We start from the raw sequence: 13,024 nt of genomic DNA on the forward strand, positions 1-13,024 counted from the left end.
TGAAGAGGAACTCAAAAGCCTCTTGATGAAAGTGAAAGAGGAGAGTGAAAAGTTTGACTTGAAGCTCAACATTCAGAAAACAAAGATCATCGCATCTGGTCCCATCACTTCATGGGAAATAGATGGGGAAACAGTGGAAACAGTGTCAGACTTTATGTTTTGGGGCTCCAAAATCACTGCAGATGCTGATTGCAGCCAGGAAATTAAAAGATGCTTACTCCTTGGAAGGAAAGTTATGACCAACCTAGATAACATATTAAAAAGCAGAGACATTACTTTGCCAACCAAGGTTCATCTAGTCAAGGCTATGGTTTTTCCCGTGGTCATGTATGGATGTGAGAGTTGGACTGTGAAGAAAGCCGATCGCCGAAAAATTGATGCTTTTGAACTGTGGTGCTGGAGAAGACTCTTGAGAGTCCCTTGGACTGCAAGGAGATCCAACCAGTCCATTCTAAAGGAGATCAGTCCTGGGTGTTCATTGGAAGGACTGATGCTAAAGCTGAAACTGCAATACTTTGGCCACCTCATGTGACGAGTTGACTCACTGGAAAAGAGTCAGATGCTAGGAGGGATTGGGGCTGGGAGGAGACGGTGATGACAGAGAATGAGGTGGCTGGATGGCATCACAGACTCCATGCACGTGAGTTTGAGTGAACTCCAGGAGTTGGTGATGGACAGGGAGGCCTGGGGTGCTGTGATTCATGGGGTCGCAAAGAGTCGGACATGACTGAGCGACTGAACTGGACTCAACTGAAACTGTCTTTAATTTTTATAAATTCAAAATATAATGAATACTGACCTTTGTTCCAAGTGGAATATGAATTTAAATTGCTGGTTTGGGTTTTCTGAAGCCCTTAGGTAGAAGGAAAGAATTACCTCAAGATTTATTCAAATCTCTTGCTCATAGAATTCTTGAGGGAATCCATTATCTCCACAAAATGTGAAGTTAACAGATATCATATACAGGGTTTTCAAATCACATCCCATTACAGAAGACCCCTCTCCTGTAAGAAGATCAAGATGCCTTGATCCCTCTTGGTTCCATTTGAAACAAGAAGAACATGCTCACAATACTGTCCTAAACATAGTAATTCACAACAAACTGTTGAAAATTCTTAAAGAGAAGGGAATACCAGACCACCTGACCTGCCTCCTGAGAAATCTGTATGCAGGTCAAGAAGCAACACTTAGAACTGGAACACTTAGACATGGAACAACAGACTGGTTTCAAATCAGGAAAGGAGTACGTCAAGGCTGCATACTGTCACCCTGCTTATATAACATATACGCAGAGTACATCATGGAAAATGCAGGGCTGGATGAAGCACAAGCTGCAATCAAGATTGCCAGAAGAAATATCAGTAATCTCAGATATGCAGATGACACCACCCTTATGGCAGAAAGCGAAGAAGAACTAAAGAGCCTCTTGATGAAAGTCAAAGAGGAGAGTGAAAAAGCTGGCTTAAAACTCAACATTCAGAAAACTAAGATCATGGCATCCAGTCCCATCACTTCATGGCAAATAGATGGGGAAACAGTGGAAGTAGTGAGAGACTTTATTTTGGGGGGCTCTAAAATCTCTGCAGATGGTGACTGCAGTCATGAAATTAAAAGATGCTTGCTCCTTGGAAGAAAATCTATAACCAACCTAGACAGCATATTAAAAAGCAGAGACATTACTTTGCCAACAAACATCTGTCTAGTCAAAGCTATGGTTTTTCCAGTAGTCATGTATGGATGTAAGAGTTGGGACTATAAAGAAAGCCAGCGCCAAAGAACTGATACTTTTGAACTGTAGTGTTGGAGGAGACTCTTGAGAGTCCCTTGGACTGCAAAGAGATCCAACCAGTTTATCCTAAAGGAAATCAGTCCTGAATATTCATTGAAAAGACTGATGCTAAAGCTGAAACTCCAACACTTTGGCCACCTGATACAAAGAACTGAGTCACTGGAAAAGACCGTGATGCTGGGAAAGATTGAAGGTGGGAGGAGAAGGGGACGACAGAGGATGAGATGGCTGGATGGCATCATTGACTAGATGGACATGAGTTTGAGTAAGCTCCAGGAATTGCTGATGGACAGGGAAGCCTGACGTGCTGCAGCCCATGGATCGCAAAGAGTCAGACACGACTGAACAATTGAACTGAACCAAAGTAATGCTGGGAATTTACTTTTATAAATATTTCTATTTAATCTGCTTTAAAAATTCTTTCTCTGAAAGTCACTTTCCTTATTATAAAGAATAATGCAAGTTTTCTATTTTAAAATTAATACAAATTCAAAATAGAAATTTTGGCAAAGAATAAAAGAATAAAATTTAAACCAAAGTACTCTACATGGAGACAATTTTTTAATTGTATATTTTGAAGCATTTTTTACAGTAAAATGTTGGATTAATACAAAATAGGCAACATATAATTTTTCATCTTTCATTTTAGTTAATACATTATCTTCTTTTCTATGTTGAATAGTAAAAATTTTAAATGAATATAAAATCACATTGTTGGCTACAGTATACTTTAAATGAAAGTTTTGATGATTTTATTTTTCCGTTTATTATTAAATATATTTGATATGTATTTTGCTGTATTTTGAAGTAAGAATACAACATTGTATTTTTCAAAGAACCATTTCCAAAATTTGCTTTTGAATAATATATTTTTTCATTGTCTTTATGTGCTTTCCTTAGCTTTGTAACTGATATCCTCAAATCTGCTCTTACTCTTCTTTAATCCACAATGTTAAGTAGTGATCATCTTAAAGCCCAAATTTGATTATTTTATTACATTATCTGAGCAATTAATGGGATATGAGGAAGACTGCAAAAGAGGTGGAATTTAAGTGAAATTAAACCAGTTGATCAGTTTTGAAATTTAGGATTACCTATTAGATTTCTGTATAGAGATACTGAGCTTGGAGTTTAAGGATGGGCAATATGTAAATAGTGTTTAAGTCATCCTATGTGATTGAAATCACTTCAGAGAAATTCAGAGATTTAGTCCCAAAGCACTCCACTGTTTAAAGGTAAAGTAGTTGAGAAATTACTGATGAAGAGGAAGCTTAAGAGGGAGAAAGAATCAACAGAGTGAAAGCCAATAAGGAAAATGTTTCAAGAGAAGGTATCAGCTATGGCTGCTAACAGGTAAAGCATGAGAAGGTCCAGGAATTGACTCGGATTTATCAATCTGGGAGTTGGTGACTTTAGCATTAGTTGTTTGGCTGTGGTGAAACTCTAATTGGAGTGGACTTAAGAAAGCATAGAAAAGACTGAAGAAACGAGTATAGAAAATTCTTCCAAAGAATACTGCTGTAAAGGTAAGCAAATAAATGGGGTGGTGGCTAAGAAGAAGCTATTGAAACAAAAGAATTTCTTTTAAAGATGGAAAATATAGTATATTTGTATTCAGAGGGGAATAATTCAATGGAGAGGAGAAAATTAGGGTGTGGGAAATTAGCATAAGAAAAGGGAAAGCTATTGGTAAAGAGACCTAAAATATTTGAGAGAGGTTAGGATCTATTATACAAGCATACAAGTGGGAGGTGAGACTTAAATGGAAGTAATAACAAGCTTCTATATTGTAAGAGGAGGGAGGTAAAGTATATGAATATGAAGTTTGGTGTAAAGAAGTGGAGATTCCTCCTGATTAATTCAATTTCTATTGTTATAGTCAAATGTGAATCATAGCTGAGAGTGAGGATGGTCATGATCTATTGGATGTTTCAGAAGAAAGGTATAAAATGGTCCTCAGGCCAACAGTGAGAATGAAAATATCAAGACAGTATGGCAGCTCTATGGACCATCCAATTCTGTCATGAACTTAAAAAGAAGCTAGTTAGCATGACCGCAGTTTTAACTATTCTATTCTATTGCACTGGTATAGAAATGGAGTAGGCAGAGTTAAAATTAACTGTGACAGTTTAGGGGAGTCAGAAGTTGTGAGTATAATGATTACTACTAGAATATAAGCTGAGGAAGAAGGAATGTGAGTACCTGACGGAGGAAAGTGAAAATGTGATAAGGCCTATGGAGTGTAAATTTCTGGGGCAGCAGCAGATCTGAGCTTATATGTACGAGAGAGAATGAGCTACAGTAAGGCAGGAAGAAGACAGAGAGTGAGATGCTCAAACCTGAGATCACAAAAGTGTGGTTTACCTAATTGTACATCATTTATGAATATCGGATTGGATGACTGATAAGGATCTAAGAGGGTGGTGTGTAAGAAGTATCATCTATATACTAGTTACAATTTCCAATGACCAAGAATCATCAGAAGAGTAGTACCAATAAGAATGGATAGTAAGCCAGGAACTAAAGTTCTCACCATTCTCGGAGTGGTGACCTAGAAATACATGAATATCATCTGAACTGTGTTTAAATGGTTGTCCAGATTTCTTCAAACTTATCATTTGACCTCTTTGTCACTCTCCAGTTAATTCAAGGAGTTTCTTATGTTTGTTCTTCACCTTGCTAATTCTCCGTACTGCTTAGACATTTTTTATTTCCTCAAATAGAGATGTTATATTACTCATGAAATGTTTACCTTCATCAATTCTTTTCATTTTCTTCACATTTTCATTTCAATTGGTTCTCAGATTATAGTCTTCCATTCTTGTTTTATAGAGTTCGGGACATATCATACTGAAAATACAGAACAACTTCTGAAATGTTACTTTTTTTTTTTCCCAAAGATAGGCTTCCCCTTGGACTTTGAATGATGCTTTTTTTTTTTTTTTTTCCTGTTTTCTTTAGGATATCTTTATAAGTTCTGGTAAGTGTTTTTCATCAACTTGTCCTCACATAAGAACAGAGTTCCTTAGGTCCAGTTTTGCCAGCAGGACAGGCATAGTAATTATCCTTGACTGAACTTGGTGGTCAAATGAAGCGGTCTCATTGAATATTACTTGAATTGTCTTCACATTAGCTGGATCAAAGGCTGATAGATTCTGTTCCAATTGTCAGTTTAAGAAGTTTTCTTAGTAAGTACATTTAAAAAATATGCTCAGCACCATTAGTCATTATGAAAATGCAATTAAAAACAATGAAATACCACCCTACTTTCACTAAGTGGCTATAATAAAAAAGAAATTAACAAGAGTTAGTGAGGATGTAGAGAAATCAGAACACTCATATATTGTTGCTGGGGAACTAAAATTACGCAGTCACTTTGAATGAGTGAATGTGAATGTGTTAGTCACTCAGTTGTGTCCAACTCTTTGCAAGTCAATGGATTTTAGCCTGCTAGGTTCCTCTGTCCACGGTATTCTCCAGGCAAGAATACTGGAGTGGGTTGCCATTCCCTTTTCAGGGGATCTTCACAACGCAGGGATTGAACCTGGTCGTCTGCATTGCAGGCAGATTCTTTACCATCTAAGCCACCACTATAATGTGTGTGTGAGTCTCTCTGAATTTATCCTGCATGGAGTTCTTAGAGCTTCTTGTATGTGTGAATTTACATACTTTATCAAATAAGAGATGTTTTTGCTCAATATTTTTTCAAACATCCTTTCTGTCTCCTTCCTCTCCTCTAAAATTGGTACTGCAATTTTGTGCATGTTGTTCCACTTGAGGGTGTCCTGTAGATCTCAGGATCCTTTTTTTTTTTTTTTTCCATTCATCTTCATTCTTTTCTCTTTTGGCTTCTCAGGCTGAATAAATTAATCTATTTTAATTTCATTGATTCTTTTTTCTGCTGAAATCTGTTGCAGTCCTCTAGTGGACTTTTCATCTCAGTTATTGGATGTTTAGTTTCCAGATGTCTATTCGACTCTTCTTTAAAAAATAATTTATAACTTTTATTGATATTTTTTTCTTTGGTGAGACCATTATTCTCTTGGCTTCCTTCCATTCTTTGTCCATGGTTTCATTTAGCACTTTGAGTATATTTAAAATACTTGATCTAAAATCTTAGTTTAGTAAGTCCAATGCCCAGGATACTTCAGCTAGAGTTTCTATTAATGCCTCTTTTCCTGTGAGTAGGCCCTATTTCCTTCTTTCTTTGCATGTCTTGTCATTATTTTGGTGAAAATTGGACATTTTGAATATTATAATGTGAGAGCTCTGGAAATCAGATTATTCTCATTCCCCAGGATTATAACTTCTTATTGTGATTTACTGTGTTTTGTTTGTTTGTTTATTCTTTTTCATGTGTGACCACTGAAATTCCCAGTTTATACTTGGGTTCTCTTTTGGTACACACCTTTTACATTTAGCCAGACTTTTCACAACTCTGTCTTAGCCTTCACTTGCATTTGTGTGTACCATGAAGGTGAGCTGAAGGTAAAAGAATAAGGTTCTCTTAGACCTTTTCTGAGCATATGTCTGGTTCTGGGCATGCGCATTGCCTTCTTAATTATTTGATATAAGCACAGGCTTTTAAAAGCCCTTGCATGCATGCATGCCAAGTTGCTTCAGTTGTGTCCAACTCTTTGCAACCCTATGGACTACAGCCCACCAGGCTCCTCTGTTCATGGGATTCTCCAGATAAGAATACTGGAGGAGTTGGTATGCCCTCCTCCAGGGGCTCTTCCTGACCCAGGGATCGAAGCCGCTTCTCTTATGTCTCCTGCATTGGCAAGTACCACTTGGGAAACCCTTAAAAGTGTTTCTTTTAAGGGTTCTCCCACATATCTCTTTCTCAATGTCATGCTTCCTAACATTTTTGGTCTGTTTTTTGCCTGTCTTGTCTATAAATGCAAGACTCCCATTGCCAATATTTTTTCCTTGATATATTTTTTGGAAACACTACCCAAGGAACCATCTTAGCCATGGCAATACTCCAAATCAGGCAAAACAGTGGCAAGCCCTTGCACTGGTCCTTCAAGAATCTACCATACAGGTTGAGATCCACAGCCACCATCTTTGAGGAGGTCTATATTGCTCCCGCTGGCCTTGCAACCTGCACCAGGATTTCTGGCTGTTATCGTAATACCTACTGCTAATCAAGGAGTGGGGACAGTGAGAAACAGCTTAAAATGCCAGAGCTCTCCCATAGTAAAATGTAGCAATGTCTTTTATCATTATGCCTCTGGTTATGATAAGTTTTTGAGGATTTCAGAGTTCTGAACAAGTTGATTCTGATTATTTTTGCTAGCTTATCAGGTGCTTTTGTAGAGGTATAAAGTTCTGGAATTGCCTAATGTATCTAATCAGTGATGTTATCACATTAGGGCTGGCCGCTTTTGAAAGCAGTTTGACCTTCCTCCAAAAGCTTAACGTGTTACTCCATGACCCAGCAATTCCAATTCTATGTATATACCTGAGAGAATTGAAAGCACATGGGTACAAAAACTTGTGCACAAATTTTCATAACAGCAGTATTCAAAATAGCAAACTTCTCAAATGGAAACAGCCCAAACATCCAACAACTAATGAAATAGACAAAATGTGATATATCTACACAGTGAATACTATTCAGCCATAAAAGGAATGGAATACTGATATATGCCTAAACATAAGTGAACTCTGAAAACATTAGGCTAAATGAAAAAAGTCAGACAAAAAAGACACATACTGTATAATTCCATTTGTATGAAATGTCCAGTATAGGCAAATTCATGGAGGTGAAAAGTAGATTCATGGTTGCCAGGGGCTGGGGGAAAGGAGATATGGACAGTGACAATGGGTACTGAGTTTCATTTATGGATGACGAAATATTTTAGAAGTAAGTAATAGCAGTGGTTGCACAAGTCTGTAAATATACTAAAACCCTCTAAATTGTATATTTTAAAATAGTGAAGTTTATGGTATATAAATTATAACTAAATTTTTTTCTTGTAAAGTATAAATGTCTTCTCTAAATTATTTCTTCTCCTGAATATATTACAGAGCTCTTTCACAGCATTGCGTTGTGTTACATGCTCAGTCATGGCTCTTTGTGACCCCATGGACTACAGCCTACCAGGCTCCTCTGTCCATGGGATTCTCCATTAGTAAGTGGAATTTATAAATCCCAAGGTATCTCCTGATTGATAGTACTTCCCTGGTGGCTCAGAGGTTAAAGCGTCTGCCTCCAATGTGGGAGACCCGGGTTCGATCCCTGGGTCGGGAAGATCCCCTGGAGAAGGAAACGGTAACCCACTCCAGTATTCTTGCCTGGAGAATCCCACGGACGGAGAAGCCTGGTAGGCTACAGTCCACGGGGTCGCAAAGAGTCGGACACGACTAAATGAAGGAACAGAACAGATTTTTAAATAATATATTCCAAGGATGTTTTTTCATGCTAGGGCTACTTTAGGTACCACGACTTTTCTTATGTATAAGTTGATAATATCCTAAAATATGTGCTACAGTTCAAATATATGGAATTAGATAAATTATAAATATTAAAACTTGACTTTAGTAACTAATAAACAATGTTTATATAAAACAAGCTAAATAAGTTGTTGCTATGGTAATAACGTTAGTCTTTTTATACTTTTGAGATCTTTTACTTGCTGATGGACTTGCCATAATATATTTGACACACGACTTCTTATACCAAATATTAGCAAACTATCTTTATGTTTAACATTAAAAACAATGAATACTTTCCTTATTGCATAAAATTAAACTATTTACTATATGGTTTATTAAATCACCAGAAAGCAGCTTGACATGTTACAAGTGTTCAGTCCCAATATTTTTTCACATACTCATTTCACTGCATGCCAGAGAATTCAGACTTTACAGAGAATTTCCAGCAAAGATTTCAACACCTTTTTTTTCATAAGGAGTTAATAAAATAAAAATGAAGATATCATTTGCTAATAAGAACATTTGCATTTTTTTCTAAGTCTAGAAAAGAAACAATAAACTACAGAAAATATAATTTTTAGATAAAATCTTTGATTCTAGTATTAAAAACAAGTGGATCATTTGTCCTATAAAATTACTATAAGTATTTATTATTGACAGAGATTCAATTAAATAATATTTGCCATAGAGAAAAATTGTGGCATTTATATAATAAAAATATGAATATTATAGGAAAAATGCTCTAACATGATTTTTATTAAACATCCTAAAGAATTTTATTTTAGGATTTATATTTCAAGATTTATATTTTGAAAGCCTCAGCACATTGCTAGTTGTTTCTAATCTTTATATTCCTATCAAATATACACATATGCACTGTTATGAACTAAATTTGTGTCCTGCCAAATTCTTATGTTGAAAACCCCAATGTGATGGTATTTCGAGATGGGGCCTTTGAGAAATTAGAGTCAGATAAAGTCATGAGGGTGGTGCCATCATGATAGGATTAGTGCCCTTATAAGAAAAGATAGGAGAGAGTTTGTACCAAGGAAAGGCCAATCTACCACATGAACTGGGAAAAGGTACTTATTGAACTTGCAAAATTTCTTATTTCCAAGTTTACACGCAATGATACACTTGTATCCATAATTATTCTAGGAGACTCTCATCAGTCACTCAGTCATGTCACTCTTTGTGACCTTTTGGACTGTACCCACCAGGCTCCTCTGTCCATGGGGTTATTCTGGCAAGAATACTGAAGTGGGTTAACATTTCTTCCTCCAGGGGATCTTCCGGACCCAGAGATCAAACCTGCTACTCCTGCATCTCCTGTATTGCAGGTGGATTCCATACTCCTGAGCCACTGGGGAAGTCAGAAGACTCTGTATTCCTCTTAAAATATTTTTTTAGAGCAATTACTACTACCTATTATATATCTCACAACATTTAAAAATTATTTTGGTGACTACTTAGCCGTTTGAAATTGGCTAATTCAAGGTTAATTTCCAAACAAATACTCAGTAGTAAAAAGCCAGCAGTTTTCTTTTAGAGCAAGCATTCTGGAGTTTTGATAATTCAGTCTGTTGATTCTGCCAAATTTTGCTCTGATACATTCCATGCAGACAGACAACTCCAGCAGCCTTGAGCAGGTGCTATTTGTGAAATCTAGTGGGATTAATTCTTTGTAGTTTAACAACCCAAGCCCTATTATGTACTAAATCATCTCAATGTCAGTCTGCTAAAGAACTATTTAGCTTAAACAAACCATAATCTGTTGCTAAGAGAGATAAAATAATAATAATACTTATAGCGGGCAAATGTTGTAACCTTCTGACCAAGACCTTGTTGATATTTCAGCTTTTTCCATGAACTGAACTTGTCAAGTTTATACAGACGATATTTGCACTGGTTTCATTTCGTGTGTGTTATTGCAAAGCTTATGTTATATTTTTCAAACAAAGTGTAAAGAAGTCTGTCGAATAACATGGAAAATCCTGGAAGGACGACATGTGCGTGATAAGTCAAAATAACAGTTTGACTCTGTCTCAGTGCAATAAAACTCAGGACTTAAAAGGAAGATATTTTATAATAGGATTTTAAGCTATTTAGTTATTTCTAGCTTTGATTGATATTAATTATTCAACATATTTAATTAAGAAATAAGCTACATAGTACATCCTGCAGTTTTACTGAGCCAACAATGTGATCAGATGCTTCTCTTGTGTAAAAATAAAGGATGTATAGATACTGACTATGATTAAACTAAAGGCTAACAGAGCTACAGTTTTCAAAAACGTATGACTGATCACCATTTACCTTTGGTATATTACAGACAGGATATGTTTCAAGTATTGTTTAAATCAAGAGAAATTTCACAATGCACAACAGTGTTACAGTTAATACAAATCCTCTAGGGTAGAGGCTAAGCAATTGGATCAGTATCAAGAACAGAATGTTTTTAACTTTGATTAAAGTTCTAGCCAAGTGTAGGTTTCCAAATGGAATCCAATATTACTGTGACAGAATTGACCAGCAAAAGGTGAAGTTTCTACCAGAACCAGGAATTGATTCAGTGAATGAGAGAAATAGCTTTAAAGATTAAGGAATTTCATTTTAAAAGGCTTAATAATAGGCACGATGTGACTGATAGTTTCCATACATTAATTATCTTCTATGTATTTATGCCAAATAACTATATAGTCTTAATGATTTTGAAAAGACATTGGTTATACTCTTGGCCCAATCAGAGGCTTTCCTATTCTCCTGTTAAACGCTATACAAATTGTTTGCAACCACAATACCAAGCGTGTTTTCCATTTATTTAAGTAACTGCTCTTTGATTTATCACGGTGTCTCATCATTTCTGTTGGATTTACCGTTTTCAGGGTTCAACTACAAAGGGGCCCCAGGAAACCAAGATAAATGAGAATATGCATGCAATAAACACCAGAATGAAATGACGCATCTGTTTTAGAGAGCTATCCTGCCACTTGGCTATTTTCATTTCCTGAGTAAATAACTATAATTTTCTTATTATAAACCTGACTGAACTCATGTGCAGGCAGCTGTGAATTTCTACAGTTGCTCCACTGAGGAATGGTTTATTAACCATTTAATATACCTTCTATCCTAAACCTTCATGGCAGTAGAAAAAGTGTCAACAACACATCTATTAACCTAATGTTTAAGGGTTTGAACTCATATCTGAAGTTAGTTACAAGAGTCTGCTGTTCTCAAATTGTGGAAGTTTGTCCTTAGTTGATTGATTTTGAATTATACAGGAAATCTTTAAAAATCTAAGATTTTTTTGAATAATAAATTTTAAAGTCTTTGAAGACTACATATAATATTCTTAAAGACTCATTTATTAGGTGGAATTGAAAGGTAAATGGAAACAGGACAGGATTTAAAAATGGCCCATATGGAAGAACAAGATGGTGAAGGAATAGGTGGACGTGGAATATATCACTTTTCATGGATACATCAGGAATACACCTTCAGACACAGAAGTACATGCAGAACACCATCTCAGAGTGGACAGGAGTACCTGACCAATGGAAAAGAATATATAGGACCACACAAGACTCCGTAGGACAAAGGAACTAGGGGGAAAAACAGGAGTCTTAGTAGGACTGGACCTGCCCTCAGCTGGTGGAGGAACTGAAGCAGGGGTCCGATCCCCACATTGGGGCAACTGTCTGAGTCAGAGGAGAAACATTTAAGGCTGAGTGAAACAGCTGATTTGTGGCAGCCTAAACAGATGACACCACCCTTATGGCAGAAAGTGAAGAGGAACTAAAAAGCCTCTTGATGAAAGTGAAAGAGGAGAGTGAAAAATTTGGCTTGAAGCTCAACATTCAGAAAACTAAGATCATGGCATCTGGTCCCATCACTTCATGGGAAATAGATGGGGAAACAGTGGACACAGTGTCAGACTTTTTTTGGGGGGGTGGCTCCAAAATTACTGCAGATGCTGATTGCAGCCAGGAAATTAAAAGACGCTTACTCCTTGGAAGGAAACTTATGACCAACCTAGATAGTATATTGAAAAGCAGAGACATTACTTTGCCAACAAAGGTCCATCTAGTCAAGGCTATGGTTTTTCCAGTAGCCATGTATGGATGTGAGAGTTGGACTTTGAAGAAAGCTGATTGCCAAAGAATTGATGATTTTGAACTGTGGTGTTGGAGAAGACTCTTGAGAGTCCCTTGGACTGTAAGGAGATCCAACCAGTCAATTCTAAATGAATCACCAGTCCAGGATCAACGCATGATACAGGATGCTTGGGGCTGGTGCACGGGGATGACCCAGAGGGAGGATAAGGGGAGGAGGGAGGTGGGAGGGGGGTTCAGGAAGGGGCGGATTCATGTCAATGTATGGCAAAACCAACCAATATAATATTGTAAAATAATTAGCCTCCAATAAAAAAACAATAAAAAAATAAATAAAGGAGATCAGTCCTGGGTGTTCACTGGAAGGACTGATGCTAAAGCTGAAACTGCAATACTTTGGCCACCTCATGCGACGAGTTGACTCACTGGAAAAGACTCTGATGCTGGGAGCGATTGGGGGTAGGAGGAGACAGGGACGACAGAGAATGAGGTGGCTGGATGGCATCACCGACTCGATGGACATGAGTTTGAGTGAACTCCCGGAGTTGGTGATGGACAGGGAGGCCTGGCGTGCTGTGGTTCATGGGGTCGCTAAGAGTCGGACACGACTGAGCGACTGAACTGAACTGAACCCCCAAGTGGTTGTCGATTTTATTAGCACTATGAAATCTGATTAAGT

Source organism: Moschus berezovskii, chromosome 19 (genome assembly GCF_049115385.1).
Source record: "Moschus berezovskii isolate FMDL1 chromosome 19, NW_MosBer_1.0, whole genome shotgun sequence".
NCBI classification, from domain to species: Eukaryota; Metazoa; Chordata; class Mammalia; order Artiodactyla; family Moschidae; genus Moschus; species Moschus berezovskii.